Below are 12,348 nucleotides of genomic sequence, written 5' to 3'. Positions count from 1 at the left end.
AGTTCGACTGACTGCAGATTCTAAGTGGCTGTTCGGTTTAAAACTCTAATCTAACCCAGTGAGCCTTTGTTTGGTTTGTCAGAAAACGAAAGGAGTTTTTTTTTTGAAGAGCAATCAACAAGGTATGCTTCCCTCTGATTATTTCTGAAACCCTAAACCCTCTTTTAAAACTCTCTTATTCCCCAATTTTTTACTCTATGTGTATATTTCTGAAATCCCCCCTCTTCTAAAACTATACTCTCTAATTTTTACCCTATTTTCTATCTCTAGTGCTATCTGAATTTCTATTCCAGTCTCTCTTGGCTCACACTGATTCAAAATTTGTAGTGAAGCAAAGCTTGGTAATGATTTTGTTCTATTTTGTTGTTTATATATCTCGGTTGACATTCTTAATGAAATAATCCATTTTTACATTAATTAATATAGTATTTTGTAACTATATTGTTGCTTCCATGACTTGTTCTTGAGTTGTTGCAAAATATTTCATAAGAAATTTTGGCATTAAAATTATAGGTCTAATTTTGTTATTTGAATTTTGATTGCAGTTAAGATGTTTGTAAAAATGCCTAGTTTGTTAGCAATTTAAACAAATGTATTTTGGAACTATATTTTCATTGCATTTAGATGTTGAAAACTTGTGATTGACTTTAACATGTTCTCCGAAGATTTATCCCAAAATATATTTAGTGATATTCACATGAAGCAACTATAACTTGTGGTTGGGACCTCCCAATTTGTAAGTGTTTTTGGTAATGTTTAATACTTGTTGTTCTAGTTGAATTAAATAGCCATCTCAAGTAAAGCATTTGTTTAATTGGTTTGTTAAAAACATACATATATATATATAAGCGAACGTAGTTCACATAGAATAGAAATACTTCTAAAAATGCTAATCAAATAGTGCTTGAACTTCACTTGTATCCTTGTTTAAGGATGAGCAGTTGACAAGATAATGGGGAAAAGACTCTAACCAACAAAAAAATGTGAAAAGCTAAAAAGAATTGAAGTATATGATTTTAATCTTAGCTAAAATGCAGTCAACATGCTTATGTTTAATAAAATGAATTTCCTCTGTTATACGATTTTAATTTTAATTTTTAATCCACATGAAGCTTATGTTTAATAAAATAAATTTCCTCCGCATACTTTTTTCGAAGTGTATTGATGCTAAGACAATCCATGAATTACTGTCTTCCCTCTAAGTGTGGAGGCTTTCTTAGCAACCATGAAAGATTAGTGTCGAACCTTAGGTTTGAAGTAGTGAAAAGTGTGAAAAAGGGAAAATTTTGAATTTTTTTTTCCCCTTGTTGTTTTGCGTGATAAATGATAATGTTGGAAATGTAAGATTGTTAAATTTTGTGTACAACTCATAGCAACATGGTAGGGTGCTTTTTAATTTCTTGCGAAATATACATAAATGTTTCTTGCAAAATATAAAGAATATCTTTTTCACTAGTTTGTCACTTTTGATTTTTGGGTCCTGTTACCATGTGCACCTTATATCTTAACCATTGAATCTCCACAAACTAATCTGAGCCATTGAATAATGTAATGGAAAAAACTTGAAACCCTCTCAACCAGTTGCTGTCTTGACTGAACAGCTCCTCTCTCTCTCTCTCTCTCTCTCTCTCTCCTGCTCTCTCGTGTTTTGATTGCATTTTTTTTAATTTGAAAAATGATTTACAAACATAATTGTTATACAGAATGTCACAAAAGCAATGTCAAAACAATATGCTTGAACAATCATATCGTTCAATTTTATGTATGAATTTTATATTCACATAGCATTAATCATTTTATTTTCCAACAGTGCCCTTTTTAAAAACCTTATCAATGAAAATAGCTCTGCAATTCGTAATGCTAATAGTGTTTTGTTTATTTCTTGGTCTAAAACCAAAAATGACCCAAAAATTCAAAGACATTTTTTTTTTTTGGAACAAAAATACAAAGGCAGTTGGGTTCATATAATATGGTCATTCCCCATTTGAAGTCTGTTTTCTATTCTAGGAATTGGAAGAGGTTATGGTCTCTTTTTTTAGCCCTAGTTAAAACTTAAAACCTATTTTGCAAAACATGGGGACTTTAACGTAATTGCGGATCCAGTGGCAATGATTGTGGAATATATATTTAAAAAATAATAAATTATCTGTTTATATTCAATCTATAGAAAATTTGAGCTCAAAGTAATCTTGGATTGGATTTATATGCAGTTTTACAATATATGGTGAAAGTAAATGTATTACTTCAAGAGCTAAATGATTATATTTGTGTGTGTTAGTATATTTGGTTTAGATTATATTTGCTCAAACCAAACCAAGCCTTAAGTCCCATCAGATTATATTTACTCAATGATTTTTAATTCATTTTGTCATTTTTTTTCTCTTGTTTATTTATTTTCTTTTGTGTATCAAATGCTAGTTTACTTATGAATTGCACACTATGTACACACATACATACATATATGCATATGTTCTAGACTATGTGTTTAATGAGTTGAATTATTTTTATTTTTTTATTTTTTTTAAGCCAGCAACAAAAGCCTTTTTATGTTGTTGGCATGCTAATGTGTGGCCCTGCAATCAAACTCAAGTTTTGGCTTGGTCAATACCTTTTGACAACCTTACTAATAGAAAAAAGGGCAAAATGCTCTTGGAATCTATCTTATTAATAATAATAACCACGGGCCTTTTATATGCCATGTCATTGTAAAGCTACAACTTAGAGTAGGCCTTACCTTCTATGAAATACAATTTCATGCACTTTGCACCCCTTTACTTTGACCTAAGTTTCACCTTGTTTTTAGTTTCAATTGTAACAATCAAAAGTTTACATAATTTTGGTCTAGTTTCAATGTCAATCCTCTATCGAATATCTCCCATCAACTTTGACGGGGTGTAAGCATATGAGTGGATAACACTTTCACCCCCAAGTTTGACTTTAGTGTTTAATGAGTTGATTTATATTGTAAAGTAGCTCAAATTGTCAGAAGTCATGTTATTGGGTTTACTTGTCTATATTCTGCTCTGTTTTCTTTTAAATTGTATTATTCTGGTCATGATTTCTTGAACTAGTAAATTGTTTGGTTGAGTTGTTATTTAATTGTAGCCTCAACTTGAAATTTTTGTTAAGCTGGTTTGTTTGAATAGGAAACAAAACAAAACAAAACAAACTGAAAAGACTAAAATGTTTCGCTTAAGAAAATTACTCCTTTTAATGTTATCTTGTAAACTTGTTTTAGAGCTTTATTTGGTATGGATCGGACAATTATTTGCTATGTTTGATGAGACAGTTTGTAATGGTGGTTTGTAGGTTTGGTTATATGTATCCATTGTTGAACTTTTTGAAGGCATACATAATGTTGTAATTATTGAAGTTATCGTTGCTTGGTATTTATTTATTTATTTTTGTTTCTTTGAGATTCATATGTTAGTGGAATTGCAGGTAGTGGCTGATTGAGTGTGTCTTAGTCTCTTGCCTACTAGTGAGGGTAGTTGGGTTATTGCTGCAAGGGCATTGAGGTATTTTTCTCTAATTATTTTATAGTTCGTACCTCTTGATGACTTATTCATTCCTGGCGCCTTAACGTTATACATTTCTATGCCATGCTACTTTTTTGGGTTTAAACTTCTTTCACGAAGTGTTCAAATGACCACTGAAATTTGAATTTCATTCAATGTATGTGTTCTATCCTCCCAAAACTACTCTATTATTAGCCTAACAACTTTGCCTTGCTGCGGAACTTGTTATTGTCTGGTTGGGCATTCTCTCAAGTATCATCACCAATCTCATCTAGGTAAATCACATGTTTTGAATCCGATGCATCTGTCTATGTTTGGTATAAATTGACTGGTTCTGTTTAAGTGTGCAACCCTCTTAAGGTTGTACACCATATGCACCCTAAGTATTAACCCTTGGATTAGAAAAAAAATGATCAGGACCATTGAATTGTTTAATTGGGGAAAATGGAAACCTGGGCAACCGGTTAACCCTTTCGTCTCTCTCTCTCTCTCTCTTCCCACAACAACTCTCTTTTTCTTCTCTCGCTTTTCTTCTATTCCTCTCTGCTGCTCTCACCGTTTGTGTAAGGTTCACTGTGTAACCCTTGATTTCCAACAACAACTACCAGCCTCTGTTGGGTTTCATTGTTGAATCTCTACACTACCATTGATTTCCATCGACAAGATAATAAGGCATTCTCTCCAACCAGATATCAGGTATGAAGCTCTGTCTCTCTGTCTTTCTCTCTCTATATATATATTTGCCCTCTTCACTTCAGCGAGTTTCCCTAAACCCTAAGCCCTCATCCTAACTTCAACCCCTCTACGATTCCCTAAACCCAAAACCCCTCCATCTGCAACAATAACGTCTATCCCTTTCTCAATCGATTTCTGGACTAATTAGTTTTTTGTTGGGAAGATATAAAAAAGAAGGCAAATTTTGGCCTGATTTGTAGACTAAGGAAATAGACGTTAGTAAAATTTTTTTGTTGAAAAAAAAAAGGGTAAAATTTGAACTAATTAGTTAAATTACTAAATTGATAAAATTTTGTGAATCTCTCATCATAATCTTAAATTAATCCAAATTTGGGATAGAATACACAATTTTAATAGCATAGTTTTAATATTGTCTATTACATGGTTTATTGAATTGTTCATGTTTTAAAACGTTAGATGAAATGAATCAAAGATCTTGAGCAACCAACTTCCAGTTAAGTGTTAGCTGTAAATTATGCTTCCTTATTATTTCTAGCTTCGATTCACATTTTCACTGTTAAGTGTTAAGAACTTAAACTTGCGAAGTCTTGCAAATCATGGGCTTGATAGTTTTGATTTTTTTTTTTTATGTCAAGTGTAAATAGTTTTAGGAACATCCTTCTATCTATGGTCTAATTCGACAAATTTATTGAACAATTTTGGAGGAGCTTACAACCATATTCAGACTAGAAGCCTCAACTACACTCACTCTTTCCATGGAGCAAACTAATTTAAACAATGAATTAAATCCCGATATGGCATACAGAAACTTAGGAAACTAATGTGTCTCTATTCTAATTATTTATTTTCCCTTGTAAGTATAAATTACCATTTTTTATTTTGTTACTCTCTCTCTCTCTCTCTCTCTCTCTCTCTCTATATATATATATATATATAAAGTAGCTCTTCACATGTTTGTGTTTGTGTACATGTGTCTTTTGCTTCTTTCTCATTTGTTAGGAACTGATTATGTAAGTTTATTTTCTTATTAAAGTAGACACATGTTTGTGCTTTATTTTGCTTGCTTTTGCCATGATCTTAACTTTTTCATAATGCAAAAATCATCCATATTGTGATAAGTTTGGAAGAAACAATAGAGGAATCTAGAAGTGAAACCGAAAAACAAGAGCAAACATGTGCCCCTATACTAAATGTATTAGGGCACTAATTTTATATTTTAAAAAGAAAACTTTAAGTTAACATGGGAATTGGCGTTATTATTGCATTATTTATGATGTGCATGATATGTGGGCTTAACTTGTGATTTGAGAGAGCTGACACTGGCTTCCAACTTTGTAAATTATTGATCTGAAGTTTTCTCATTTTCTATAGCTTGTATAGGGACATCTGTTTATGTTTCTCATTTTTCCATTTGTTACTATGTTTTTGTATGATATAATGGTTTTGGTCCATGGTGCATTTAGGTTTTTGCTAACTATAATATTCCCCTTTTGCAGTCATAGGATTAGATGAAAACTATCTGTAAATTTGATATCAGTATTATACAACATTCTATGTTTTTTAATTGGTCCATTTGAGAACCATTTCTAATTTTGAGGCCACTAGTCTGTAATATTGTTTGTTTTAGTGTTTTTCTTTAGGTCACTTGTGAAATTATATGAGTTTAATGCAAAATGGATAGTGTTTAAATAATTGTAGTGCACATTCTTAGCTGTTCTCTGAGGTTTAAGGCCCCATAAGATCACATTACAAATTCTTTCAATTCTTAGTTGCACTTGGTTGGGCCAGAGTTTTAGCCTGCCTTCTACCGAATATAAAAAACTTTATAGTTTCTTAACTTGCTGACGTACCAGCGAAGATAGTTAGTGCTTGTGTCACATCTTCAAATTTGAGAGGGGGCTTTCTTGTTTTTGCTTAAATTATAGGCGTTGAGGTGATGGAGCTAGAGAATGAAACAAAAGATGTGGGTTTCATTGACCAAACTGTCCAAGTTATTTACATTTTCCGTTTCTTCTTAAAATGGTAATTGTTACAATTTCTATGTTCAAGAAGTTGTCATTTTGAGCAATTGGCTGTCCTAGTTAACAATCTCATTATGTATAGTTGGTTATATGCACTTTTTTAATTTTATTTTATTTAATTCTATGATTAAAGGCTTGGGATGTTTATGATGAGGCTTAAAAAACTTGTACATCCTACATGAACCTTTCAAGAGCACTTTGAGGCACTTTGACCAATTATAAAACTCAAAAAGACTTTTGTACCAAATTTCTAGCACATTGCCTACACAATAGTCCTCTTTCAAGGTCATAGCTCTTACAGTATTTTCAACCACACTTTAAAAATTTTACATCAACTAGTCTCCTTTGTTATCTTTATTTTGACATAAGATGGGCCACTTTTGACTTAAATTTAAGGGAGAATTACCTATTTTATTATACTCGGATGGATTCTAACCCATTCCCATTGGTTTTTTTTTTTTGGCTATCAAATATCTTTCGAAACACAATGAATTCATGCAAGATCAATGGGGTTAAAAACTAGACTCAAATATATTTTTGGAAAGTGTCATAATTTTTCAATGAGGCAATTTGGAGAAAATGAATTCAAAGTCAACACCTCAAATATGTTTTTGTCCAAAATGACAAATGTGTGCATTTTAAAGTCAAACTTGTACTTATTCAAAATTTTAGGTGTCACTTTCTCCCTGTCAAAATTTGACAAATTTGTTTTCTTGGTGGTTTTTCATGATTTTCAATGACACATGGTTATCATATAGGCACAATTTCAATGTTATTGGAATTTATTTGTTAAATTTGAAATCATTTGTTCATTAGGTTTTTGACATATGAACTCGTGTTCTCCTCCTCTTGTAGTGTGTGGTCTGCTGCAATTGAAAAGGAACGTCAATTTGGAAATGATAGCAGCATTTGAGAAGGCATATGGAAAGGTACAAAATTTTCGAAACTTGTATTTTAAATTTTCTTACTTTGTCAAATCATACAAATGGAACTTCTTGTTGCTGGAACTTTGTGTTTTGGACAACCTATATTCTGCTTCTCCTATTCATTTGATGCGAGTTCTCTACTTATTCTTGATCCCAATCCAACTTGTACTTGAGTTCCTTTAAATTGCTTGTTGAATTGAGCTCTGCAAATATGTAGGAATTGCTTTTTGTATAATGTCATGAGTTGAACTGGAAGTGAGTGTTGATAATTATTTTTTAATTGTGCTTCTTATGCATAATTTATGAGGTTTTCTTTAGGGAACATTTCACTTGGGTTTTAGAGGGCTTGTAGCAAAATTCTAATTCTTTGTTAGAGTTCAACATAGTTAATGTTACAACTGTTGGAACAATCTTCTGTGTAAATAAAATAACTAGAAAAAAAATTCAAACAAAATAAATAAATAACATACCGGATTTATTTTGTCGAACCAAATAAAATTACAAGACCAAGTCGAGTGTGTGACACTCTGTCCTTAAGACAGATTCGCCCCGCTATGGTACTTACGGTTGAGTGGCGTCTATCTCCCAGGATACAATGATCTTCACAAATTGTAGTAGTACTCCAAACAACTTGTTCGGCGAACCAAACCTGTGTTCTAACTCTCTGAATATTTTTTCCTAAAATTATAAATGAAGAATAAAAACAAATGCAATATTTTTTGGACAGCAAGAGGATCATAAAACAGACTGAATTTTTCCCGGGGTCAAAACTGATGGACAGGTTGAATATAAATAAGGCCGAACCGGTGTGAAACACATCTGAAACTCAAGCCGAATAGGTGCAACATTTCAAACAAATACCCAGCGTTTGAAATTGAACCTCAATATTCAAATAGTGATTTGTCCGTTAGTGGACAAATAAAGAAACTGAGGCAACTTTACTATATTTAATCTATTTCAAATATATATAAATATATATAACTAATGAAATAGTTAAATAAATAAATAAAGAGGTACAAACTTTAGGAAACATTTAAGGAACCTAAAAATTAAATTTAGAATTAAATTAAATTCTAAAATTACACATCTTAAGAAACCACTTAGGAACTCAAAATTTGAATTTAGAATTAAATTAAATTCCCACAATAATTTTTATTGAAAAAATTCAAAAGAATTTTATCTAAAAAATTAATGTTAAACCCGAAAACGACGTCAACTACCCATTCACTCATAAATGGTTTTGACGTTCTGTCTTCACCACTTCACCTCTTCGGACCCACCCCAAAAGACGTTTGGGGTCCACCCAAAATGGGCTCAAAATTATGCCTATATAAAACCATTTTCCAACAACAACAACCCTTTGAAGTTGAACTATGCAATGGCTACCTTGGCTAAAGTTTCTGTTTAGTTCCGAGTATCGTTATGTTATGGATTATTTCTCTCAAATAGAATATTGAAATACGATACTCGCAAATATAAAGATTGGAGAATAATTAATGAGGACCCAGGTGAATGAATTTTTTTGGGTCAATTTAGGCAAAAATTCAAGAATAATTAATTAAATTAAAATTTTGGTTGGATTCTTTTGTTGTTTGGTGGTTTGTATTGTGGTATAAGATTGTGAAAAATCAAATTTGGTACTCTTTTATGTTTCTTTGATGTTTGCTAATTAGAAACAAAGATAATTTTGAACAGGAAATTAGGTGGATGTCATTGTCTTGTTTAATGTTTGTGTGGCTTGGTTGGTGAAAGCAATTAATTCTTCATTAACAAATGGAGTCATTGATTTTGTGTTTTGATCTTTGAAACTTGGATGATGGATTGGTGATTTTCTAAAAAAATGTGATCACAAGGTTGAAGGTTCATTGGGTGTTTGTTTGTTTTTCTGGTTCTTGGGCTTTTGGTGACTATAGTTGTTATGGCAACTTCTTACGAGAATGATATTCTTACATTATATTGATCAATTCTTCTACTCTAACGACTAGAATAGGGCATCAGCTTATGCCATCTTTTAAAAATCTCAATTTTTAGAAAATTAGTCTAAACCAAACAAGGTGACTAGTTCTGCAAAAACTGAACTAAAATTTTAGATTTTGAAGTATCTTTTGTATATGTAAAGCATATCCATGTTCACATCAGAAAATGAAATCCACTACCCTAGTACTGGATTTGGATGGTAAGAAAATTTAACTCCTTTGATCTATTTACTATTAATCTTGATATTATTTCATTTTATCTCATCTAATTTATTTCTCGGTTATATCAGTATAATATTTATGATCCATACCTATAGTGAAATTTGAACAAACCAGCTTGACATGCTTGTCATGACGTGCTCTGCTAAATCCACTGATAAAATGGTAAACATATATATGCTTAAAAAACATATATGTATATATATATATATATATATATGTTTGTATATACAACCTACATATTGATTGATTTTGTTTAGTTAATTTTGTGTTTCTGTTTTTGGTTGGCAAAGGTAAACTAAAATTTTTGTTGTTAATTTGAATTTTTAATTATGTTTGTAATTTTAATTTTTCTGGTACTACTTCTAGTTGGAATTATGCTTCTCACATTCCATTCTTTTATTTGCAATTGTAGCAGAGACTTTCCAAGAATTTTGATTGTAGTGGAGCTAGAGATTGATCCTTTCAGACCTGATCGGTTCTTCCAGAAAGAGTGCAAAATCCATTCAAGTACCACTTCTTCAATGAATAACAACCTAATCTGATTTATTTTTAAATGAATAACAACCTAATGTATAACCATGAATAGGTTAGGTAGCTGTAATAACCCACATTCATGTCTTAGTCATGTTCATGTACATTTGCATGATTTTGTTTTGTTAAGCTTGCATTTGTATTTTTGTGACTTGTTTTGCCTAAGTAAGATCCATGCCTTGTTTTGATGTCTTTGTGATTGTCTAAGTGTTATGTGCATGCTTTGCTCCTTCCTTGATGTTAAGCCTAGATCATTCCAAGCCGAGGTCATCTTCAGTCTAGAAGTATCTTGGAACCCCTTCGTTTGACCTCCACCTTTGCTTTGACATATTGGCCGAGATGTCATTATCTAGGCCGAGGTGTGAATCACCAAGGCCGAGATGTGTATTATCTGGGCCGAGATGTTACCTTTTACACCTAAGTGATCTTGTCCTGGAGTGGTATGACCTAGACCGAGGTGTGGCACATCTAGGCCAAGGTGTGGCACAGCTTAGTCAAGTGTTGTCCTTCCTAGCCGAGGTCATTGTCACCACTTGCCGGAGTGCCATTTCGAGTAGCTTGTTAGATACGCTTTGTCAGAGCCTTGTCTTGTCAATCCATCACCTTTTTGAAGAGAACCAACCGGCCGTTGCCACGTGTCCGAGCTGAGAGTTAAGTCAACCGATAGAGAGAGAGAACCCACCATTTTGTTGTATACTTGTTTTGAAGAGGAGAGAGAAGCTCTAGGAGAGGAAGAAGAGTTCTTGAGAGAGAGTGGATTTCTAAGCTTGATTCCTAGAGATTGAACCGTTAGATTCGTGTTCTAAGGTTAGATTCTTGATCTGCTCTTGTCATTCTTCGTGTTTATGTTATTGCATTGCATGATCGAATATGATTTGCAAGCCATGCATTGCTTTGAAGTTCGGTTTTAGAAAGAGAAAATAGCATTCATGTGTTCTTCAAGAAAAGCCATGTTTTGATCCGAAAGCTCATGTCAAGATCCATGTTTTTTTGTTTGTTCTCACATGATTTTCAAGTATGGGTACCCAGGTCCATGTTTTCGAACTCATGGCATGAAACCTCAGATTTTTGTAACTAGTTACGATCTTGCATTCATCTTTCTCATGATCATGTTCATCACGTTCTTCATGTTCTTCAAAGGGAAACCCAGGTTTTCCCGACTTTGCTTTTGAATGAGGCCATCGGGACCACACCTCGGCAAGGAGGTGTAGGACCTCGGCTTAGACCTGGTTGGTACCCAGCATGTCTTCCTGACCTGTAAAACAGTGTTTTGACTTCTAGCATGTCTTTCCGAGATCATTTGCATGCATGTAAGACTTGTTTTGAGATGTATGTTCAGTATGCTTTGCCATGTGTTTGTAGGACTTGGACCTTTGCCTTGATCCCGACGTCCCAAGAACTAGAGTGAGTGGTATTTTTAATAAAGATATGCTCTTAAGGTTTTGATAAAGCTTTGCCTTGTTTTGATAAAAGTATTTGTTAAGCATGAATGATATCCCTATTTTATGTATCAAGTATAAGCTTTGTTTTGAATGACAAGTTATTAAGTAAGCCTTGTTTGATGACCTTCTCGGATAGTCCTTTGTGCTGGAGGACTCTAAATTTTCGCAGTACTAAGTATAAAAGGATACGGTCCCTTCTTGGAAAGACCATAGTGTTAAAGCGGGCTATGGGCCTAAGTAACACGAGCTCCATAGTGTTAAAGCGGGCTACGGGCCTAAGTAACACGAGCTCCATAGTGTTAAAGCGGGCTACGGGCCTAAGTAACACGAGCTCCATAGTGTTAAAGCGGGCTACGGGCTTAAGTAACACGAGCTCCATAGTGTTAAAGGGGGCTACGGGCCTAAGTAACACGTCTTGTAAGTAAGTAAGTTTTGAAGGACCAAGGTTATGCCGAGGTTATGTTATAAGCTTTGACACATGTTAAGTATGTAAGTTTTGCAAGATCAAGTTTGATGAACAAGATTTACCACATGTTTTCTACAAGCTATGATAAGTATGGTTTTTGACAAAGATATATATATATATATATATATATGTATTGTTTTGACAAGACCTCGGGAATCATTCATTTAACCCCTTTATTACTTGTACCATTCACTGAGTATCCAAGCTCACCCTCCCTATGTATATATGTAGGTATCAAGCAAGAAGTCGGCTACGCCGAGATGTGTGTTTTGTATGCATGTTACGTCGGCTTTGAGGATGTCGGCAAACTGTAGATTATGTATTCTTGATTTGTATTTCATGTGTTATATTTATGACGGCTTGAGAAGCCTTTTGCCAAGATGTAATATGTACTTTTGTATTCAAGTTTTAAAGCTATGTAAAGATGTATGCCATTCCATTTGACTTATGCATTGCTTTTATGGACCACTTGTGTTTTGAATTATTGCTTCCGCACTTGTAAGCCTCGTATATTATACTCTGATTGTGTGTGAATTTTGGAAGTTGGCCT

At 33.2% G+C, this 12,348-nt stretch overlaps 1 long non-coding RNA gene across 2 annotated transcripts; it reads left to right on the top strand.

Annotated features, from left to right (window-relative positions):
* Positions 1-239: 239 nt before the first annotated feature.
* Positions 240-12,317, top strand: LOC114260215 (uncharacterized). 2 transcript variants are annotated; one of them, XR_014345851.1, is made up of 4 exons: positions 240-341; positions 3,442-3,518; positions 7,091-7,164; positions 9,775-12,317. It is a non-coding gene; the product is annotated as an uncharacterized LOC114260215 (long non-coding RNA). The 2 variants fall into 2 exon arrangements; XR_014345852.1 differs by having other exon boundaries at positions 9,772-12,317.
* The last annotated feature ends 31 nt before the right edge of the window (positions 12,318-12,348 follow it).

The sequence above is a fragment of the Camellia sinensis genome, chromosome 12, assembly GCF_055761805.1.
Source record: "Camellia sinensis isolate YWXY chromosome 12, ASM5576180v1, whole genome shotgun sequence".
Classification (NCBI taxonomy): Eukaryota; Viridiplantae; Streptophyta; class Magnoliopsida; order Ericales; family Theaceae; genus Camellia; species Camellia sinensis.
The sequence above is the reverse complement of the archived record's forward strand: the minus strand, read 5'-3'. Positions and strand labels throughout refer to the sequence as shown.